The 8,435-nt window shown below is 36.7% G+C and overlaps 1 pseudogene; it reads left to right on the forward strand.

Moving 5' to 3' along the window:
- The first annotated feature begins 6,387 nt into the window (after window positions 1–6,387).
- LOC100467532 lies at window positions 6,388–7,435 on the forward strand (annotated as a pseudogene).
- Window positions 7,436–8,435: the final 1,000 nt, after the last annotated feature.

The following is an 8,435-nucleotide window of genomic DNA, read 5'->3' on the forward strand; positions in this document are numbered from 1 at the left end:
TAAAATTAACAAATAAATCTATTCCCAGTATTAATACTATGAACATTAGCAGTGTGCCACTTCCCAATTTTGAAGAATTTTGCTTTTCTATATTATTATGATTGATATTTTGAAAGATGAGCTTCATTTGAAATTCACATCACCTAACATTAAGTTTGAGGAAAACTTCACTGACACTAAACACACAATGTATTTAATGTATATGGCTAAAAAAAAGACCTCCAGAACTGAAAACTCGCCTAAAAAATGCAATTAATGTGCTCCAATAAAAGCTATTTGGTTTTTTTTCTTCACAAAATCACTATTTCAATTCCTATCAGTTTTTAAAATTCCACTTAAGCAAACCTGTAAGTTTTGGTTCATGGAGCACAAGTTTATTCTGTCAGATAATTTTCTACAATTTAATTCTAGCAATAGCAAGTGCATCTGCTAAGATCACAAGAGCATTTTAGGGAACTTAAACATACCAAAAATACAGGGTATTATGCAATCTTGTCTTATAGAAGACAAACTCTTCTAAGTGTATGTTAGGCAAGTCCCCACAAAGTGCCCAAACAAATGTGTGATACACACACACACACACTCAAATTAGTAAAGTTACCTGTGAGTTCACAGACTATCTGTGCAGCAATCAGGCTTCATAACCTAACATCTTAAACCTCTGTTTGTCTGAAACATTGTCTAAATGAGGTGACTGAGGAACAGGGAATGTAATTTTGAAGGCCACACAGTAACTGATAATAGCCAGGAAGATGCAATTAAAAAATAAATAATGATTAAGACAATGCTTAAAATTGAATGAGTTGCTAACCCTGTATTTGAAGATTTTGAGAGTATTTTATTTATTTATTTGAGAGAGATTGAGAAAGAAAGGGAGAGAGAGCATAAGCAGGCAGAGGGGCAGACGGAGACAGAGAAACAGACTCACTGCTGAGCAGGGAGCCCAACGTGGGGCTCAATCCCAGAACCCTGAGATGATGACCTGAAACTAAGGCAGATACTTAACCAACTAAGCCACCCAGGTGCCCCAAGACTATTACTTGTGAAAGGCCCTGTCCTAGCTCTGACTGCTATAAAAATAGTACCTAAGACTGGGTGGCTTATTAACAACAGAAATTTAGTTTTCGTATTTCTTGAGGCTGAAAGTCATGATCAAGGAGCCAGCATGGTTTATCTGGTGAGGACCCTCCTCCGGGTTGTAGATTGCTGACTTCTCCCTGTATCCTCACACGGCAGACAGTGGAAAAAAGCAAGCTCTCTCTTGACTCTTATATGGGCACTAATTCCATTCCTGAGGGCTCCGTTCTCATGACCTCATCTAATCTTAATTAGATGAGCTTTCTATAAGCTCCACTTCTGAATTCTATCACATGGGAGGTAGGGTTTCAACATGAATTTCAAAGGACACAACCATTCCGTCTATAACAGTTCCTATTCTGTACCTTAAAAACAATGTAAGAACATTAGAGGAAAATATTGGTTTTAATTATACCCTTCTTATGAAATTAGATAGAGAAAACATATAATTAATATGATTCGAATGTTAGAATTAGAGCATAAACTAATGCTTAGAGTGCAAACTAAAAAACTATTCATGTTTCCCTTAGAAACATAACATGCTCATCACTTAAGCTTTGGAGCTGGGATTGTATTTTCATAATATTTTGGTTCTCTTAATATTTTTTAGAAAACCAGAAAAAAATCACTTGTAAGCATAGGGAAAAGTAATTTAATTATTGAAATTATTTCCTATGCATAGTACTATTTATTTATTTAATATTTCTCACTTGGACTAGAAATAGCAAAAAAAAAAAATTCTTGTGTTAAATATACAGTTGCACTTAATGCTTTCCAACTATGTTTTCCTCCTTCTTAGTTTTTCATATTTATGCAAATATAATTAATACAATTGAATAAGCTGATGATACACAATAATTCTTAACTTAGCATCCTAAAATATGGTTTTCATGAAGTTCTTCATTATCTCTAATTGCTTTACTCTAGTAAGAAGTATTCTAAATAGTAGAAGTTTTAAAATCTTGATACTCAAGGAAAAATATGTGTTCAGGGGAAATTAGGGGTGGAAAAAGCAGATGAATAGAAGAAGAAAATCTTACATCTGGGCTACCATATATAACTTGTTCAGGAGCTGGTAAGAGAGGGGTTTTACTATGAAATATATTTTCAGATTTTTAGTTCATTACTTTAGAGAAAAATTTTACTAGTAAATATCAGGGACAAATTACCCCAAAATATACTAGCTAATCATTCTCTTTTGCTCCTAGAAAAGAACATATTTATATTTCTTAAGTCAAACAGTGATAATTTCCTCAATAATAGAATCAATATAGATTATTTAAAATTTTTAATTACTTTATTTTTTAAGTAAGTTCCACATCTAACACAGGGCTCAAAGTCATGACCCTGAGACCAAGAGTCACATGCTCTATTGACTGAGCCAACCAGGTGACCCACAAATATAGATATTTATAGTCACATGATCTACATATAAGTTATTTCTTTTTTATTTTAATGATTTCTAATATTTCTATCATACTTTCATCTTTGCAAGTTTTCTTACATGAATCTTTTATATCATCTTCAATGTTATACCACTACTATTAGCCTTTACTGCCTATAATATGTGAAATAACTTGTTTATGTAGTTTGGCATGAACTTATTCAGTATGGAAAACTTTGTACTTTAAAATTTAAAATACCATAAATGCACATACATACAGCCTTTATTAATATGAAAATAATTATAATACTTATATTTTACACAACCTGCTTCTCAGAAACCTTACACATATACATTTCATTTAACAAGGATTAATATGCATAATTTATTTGACCAGGACATCTAATAAACAGTCTGTACACATAAAGAAGAAACTATTTAAAGACCAATTATGTGTTTTTTTGTACTGATTAATCTTAGTGATTCAACTTCAATGTAAGAGCGCTTTGTATGAGTCAACGGGCTTGTCTTCATCTGTTCTGTTCCTTCTTACATTTGAGGCATTCAGTCTCCTCCCTCAGGAAGTCCCTGAAGTGCTTCCTTCATAACCAGTGTAAGCAACCTAGAATTTCCAGTAGGACAATCTTTAAACAATTGAAATAAAACGTACAGAAGTTTTCATAGGGCTCTCTACAAAATCAGCAATGACAACAAAAGAATGGTGAGTATGATTTCCATGAATATAATAGAACTTAAAGTGTCAATAAAAATCTTTTCACATGATTGCAATGAAAGAAGGCCTTTTTGGGGCACCTGGATGCCTCAGTTGGTTAAACGTCTGCCTTCAGCTCAGGTCATGATCTCAGGGTCCTGGGATCGAGCCCCACTTGGGGCTCCCTGCTCAGCGGGGAGCCTGCTTCTCCCTCTCCCTCTGCCTGCCACTCAGCCTGTTTGTGCTCTCTCTGTCAAATAAATAAATAAAATCTTAAAAAAAAAAAAAAAAGAAAGACGGCTTTTTTTTTTTTTTTTTGGTCAAGAGAAAAAAAAATATTGGTTTTATTCATTGGCACTAATGTAGTTCACATCCATGGAGGGCTTTGGCTCTTGATAGAGAATGAATTAGATTGTATTATATTAATAATAGAATGACAAGCCTCACTTCTGTATGTCTACTATCAAAACACTGTTCTCACTGTTGAGTGATCTAATTCAACAGATCTCAATACTTGTCTTTTCTGAATAAACTTTCACATCTTATTCTATTATTGCTTAAATTATTAATGGATGATAGTTATAGGAATTATCCATTTCTCTCATTCGAACTGTCATTGAAGCAACTCAAAGATTGGCTACATAAATAGCCTCTAAGACTGCTAAGAGGGAAAGTGTATTTACGTTCAATTTCTTTAATTTTGATACTGGGATGGGCAAAGAATACCCATTTCTCAAGTCCATGTTTAGGGGAAGGGAAGACCTGAGAGAAGTTATCTAATTTATTAGTTCATAAATCTCACGCTCCGCCTCAATAATTCTTCATGTTTTCAACATTTCATCCTGTTTTTCATGCTATTCTGGTTTTTGGGTTTTTGGGGTTTTTTTTTTTTTTCCTGATCTGTTCTGTGTCCAAAGAGACCGAACAGAGCAAGTTACATCATTTGAGTGACCATGTCTAGTGGTTTGCTGTCTGCTTTCCCAATAGAAAGCACTAGCAAGAAATCTGCAGACAGAAAAAACAGATCAGGGTATTTATTTTTTTTCCTATCTTGCCAAGGTTCTGAGAATGGCAGGAATATATGTTACAGCTCCTGTCAGTTCTTATTTTTTCCACAGATCCAACTCTCTCTCCCAAACCTGAGTTTGGGGAGATTTCCCCGATTTCCTTTTCACATGCAGGGGTTGAAATGATTTTTTGCTAGGCCAAACAAAGAAATAAAATACTGACTAAATTGATAGTTGGATAATAAATATACACTGAGGAATTTTTCTTAAAAGTCAATTTGTCACTGTCAAGATAAAATATTTCTGAAGTATTATTTCAAGTCCAGGAGAGAAAACAACACAACTCCATCATTCTAAATGAAGGCAGGAAAGTCAGTGTATTTTGATGAAAAAGATTCACTTACTGCTACCTGTTTTGATTGTTTGAACATGTTCACGCTACTTGATCAGTATCTGTACCATAATGACTAATAAGTAATGATTAGTACTAGCCCTAATTAGAACTACTAAATGCATTCTTTCTTTAGGATTCACTGATCCCAGAGCATACTAACGACATCATCAAAGGCCCTGGGCAAAGTCAACACATAATGTAGACCATGTTCAAAGACTGGGATGAGCAACAACTTGGGCTCATCTTCAGTGGCTTTCACCTCAACTTGTTATCAGAACAGACAATGAGGAAGTAAAGGATACAAGGTATTAAGGTAAAATCAAACAAGTGGAAGTAACTACCCCATGGTTAGTTCTTCGTAGGCATGCACTGATGTTTGATTTTCAAACCAGACAAAACAGTGAAGAAGTTGCCCGAATGATGATCTCAGAGCTAGGAGACTGCTGCCTTTTATTACATTAAAGAAGGAAGAGGTCATCCCAGCATTTAGGGGTTAAATAATCACATATAAACCAATTACTTGAGGATATGCAGCAATGTATTTTTGTTTTGTGTTTTCTAAATCTCTAATTTTGTCCTCGGTGTTGTTTTTCTCAGATATATAGATAAATGACTACAGCAATGCTAGTAATCATATCCAGGGTTTGGTAGGGTGGGGAGGGGAGTTGCAATCAAATTTACATCTTGTCATACTAGATATAAGGTAATTTTTTTTTAAAGATTTTATTTATTTACCCGACAGAGACAGAGACAGCCACCGAGAGAGGAAACACAAGCAGGGGGAGTGGGAGAGGAAGAAGCAGGCCCATAGCAGAGGAGCCTGATGTGGGGCTGGATCCCACAATGCCGGGATCACGCCCTGAGCCGAAAGCATACGCTTAACCGCTGTGCCACCCAGGCGCCCCCGATATAAGGTAATTTTTAAACAACTTTAGTCAGATATAATGCACATACTATACGCCTCAAACATTTAAATTATACAACTTTTTTAGTATATTCATTGAGTTGTGAAACCATTACCACAATCAATTTTAGACATTTCCATCTCTCCAAAAAGAAATCTTGCATCTACCAGAAGTCACTCCCCAGTTCCTACCAAACCACCCTAGAAAACCACTAATCTACTTTCTCTCTGAATGAATTTGCCTACTCTGGACATTTTAAATGAATGGGATCATAGAACATGTGGTCTTTTATGACTGGCTTCTTTTACGCATATGTATATGTGTTTACATATACATGTTTATAATTTTTATATATTTCCTGATGAATTGATCCATTAGAAATACATCAGCACTGTTTTATAATTATTGCTTTAGGTGGTTTTCTCTTAAATCAGAGAGTAGAAAAGTATTACAAAAGTACTTTTAGACTGATTTATTTTTACCTATGTAGTTATCTTAGCAATGTTATTTATTCTGTTGTGTGGTTTCCAGTTACTGTTCAGTATCCTTTCATTTCAGTCTGAAGGACTCCTTTTAGTATTTCCTGTGCTGAAGCTCTGCTAGAAACAATATATATCAGGTTTTCGGGTTTTTTTTTTTTAATAGGTTTGCTAGATATAGAATTCTTGCTTTAATTCTTTTTCTTCAAAACCTTTGAATGACAATGCTACTATATTCCAGCTTCCATTATACCTGATGAGGAGTCAGCTGGTAATATTCTTGAGTATGCCCATATGAATTATGCACTGGAACACACATTGTTCCAAAGTCTGATACAATTAAATTTGAACTTTATGGGTTTTTTGCCTCAGTCGCTCTTGCACAGATATCCGTGTGGGCTGCACCAGCATGTCTGCCTGCTGGATAAAATGGCCACCACCACCGCCTGAACCCACTTCAGCAATGACTACCAACACTTTAAGGAGCTCAGCAGTGTTGCTTTCTCTGTGGTCTGCAGGTGTGTGAAGAATTCCTCCATACAAGAATATGCTGTAAAAATCATCAATACCAGGAAGTTATCTGCCCAAGATCACCAGAAACTAGAATGTGAGGTCTAAATATTCTGATTTTTGAAACATCATGCACGTTCATGATAGTATTGCTGAAGAAGGGTTTCACAACCTCATGTTTGACCTCGTTACTGGCAAGGAGTTCTTTGAAGAGACTGTGGCTGGAGAGTACCAGTGAAGCTGGTGCTAGCAACTGTATACACCAAATTCTGCAAAGTATTAGCCACATCCACCAGCGACGTTGTCCACTAAGATCTGAAGTCTGAGAGCCTTCTGCTGGTAAGTAGATGCAAGAGTGCCAACGTGAAGCTGGCTGATTCTGGTCTAGCCATGGAACTATGAGAACAGCAGGCTTGGTTTAATTTTGAAGTCACCCCAGGTTATTTGTCCACTAAGGCCTTGATGAAAGATCCCTATGGAAAACCTGTGGATATTTGGGCCTGTGGGTTCATCTTATATATCCTTCCATTGGGATAGCTTCCTTTCTTGGATGAAGATCAGCACAAGTTAAATCAGCAGATTAAGGCTGGAGCCTATGATTTTCCATCATGAGAGTGGGATACAGTGACCCGTAAAGCAAGAACATAGTTAACCATAGGCCATAAACCCCACAAAATGCATCTCACCTCACCAGGCTCTCAAGTAGCCATCGGTCTGCAAAAGATTCCCTAATGGCCCATGATATATCATGAAGAGAATTTGAAGTGTTTGTGCAAGTTTAATGTCCTGAGAAAACCAAAGAGTTTCAGGCTCATGATGATGCTTTTCTCTAGGAAAATTTTCAGCTGCCAAAAGCATATTGAACAAGCAGTCAGACAATGGTGTAAAGGACCAGAAACCACCATGGTGTATACAGTACAGATGGCATGGAGAGCTCCATAGAGAGCTGCACCACCATGAAAGCTGAGGACAGAAAAGTGCACAAATAAGTTATCAAGATCATCGAACAATGGACTGAGGTTGTTACAATGAGGTCCCTGAGACCTACAGGATGATTTGTGATTTAAACTTTACTTTTTTTTTTTTTTTTTTTTTTTTTTTTTTTTTTTGAGCTCCAGGCCTAGGATAACCACACAGAGGGGCTGGATTTCCATAAATCTTATTCTGAGAATCTCCTACCTCAAAGCAACAAGCCCTTTCACACCACCATCCTGAACCCACACATGTACATTTGTGATTCATGTATGCACCTTGCGTCCCCTACATCCACCTCATCCAGTACAGGGATGGGCAAGGTCAGCCTCTCAGCAGCCAGTTGGAAACCTTGGTCTGGCAAGGTAGGGATGGCAAGTAGCTCAGTGTCCTCTACCACCGCTATAGTGAGCTCAGCCACAGAGGCATTAGGAGCTGCCAGTCAACCAGAGGTCACTGAGCCTCTGCAGCCAGTGCTTCTGGAGAACCTAAGGGACAGAGGCAGTCCTGTTCATTTGAGGTTTAAAACAAATTACAAAGCAGCCCTGCCACCTGCCCTTTATGTCTGTGTCTGCTCTACTGAGGTGTTTTTCACAGTTAAGGAAAAAAAAAAGAAAGAAAGAAAAAGATTGTTTGAAAAAATGGCATTCATATAGTGGTTCTATTTCATTTTCTGAGGAACCTCCACGCTGATTTCCATAACGGCTACAGACAGTTTACATTCTCACCAACAGGGCATGAGGGTTCCCTTTTGTCCACATCCTCACCAGCATTTCTTATTTCATGTTTTTTGATAATAGCCATTCTGACAGATGTGAAGTGATATCTTATTGATGGTTTTTACGTGCATTTCCCTGATAATGAGTGATGTTGAGCTTTTTTTTCATGTGCCTGTTGGCCGTCTGTATGTCTCTTTTGGAAAAACATCTATTCAGATCCTCTGTTCCATTTTTAAATCAGATAATCTGGGGTATTTTTTGTTGTTGTTATTGAGT

This window comes from Ailuropoda melanoleuca, chromosome 8 (assembly GCF_002007445.2).
Source record: "Ailuropoda melanoleuca isolate Jingjing chromosome 8, ASM200744v2, whole genome shotgun sequence".
In the NCBI taxonomy this organism is placed as follows: domain Eukaryota; kingdom Metazoa; phylum Chordata; class Mammalia; order Carnivora; family Ursidae; genus Ailuropoda; species Ailuropoda melanoleuca.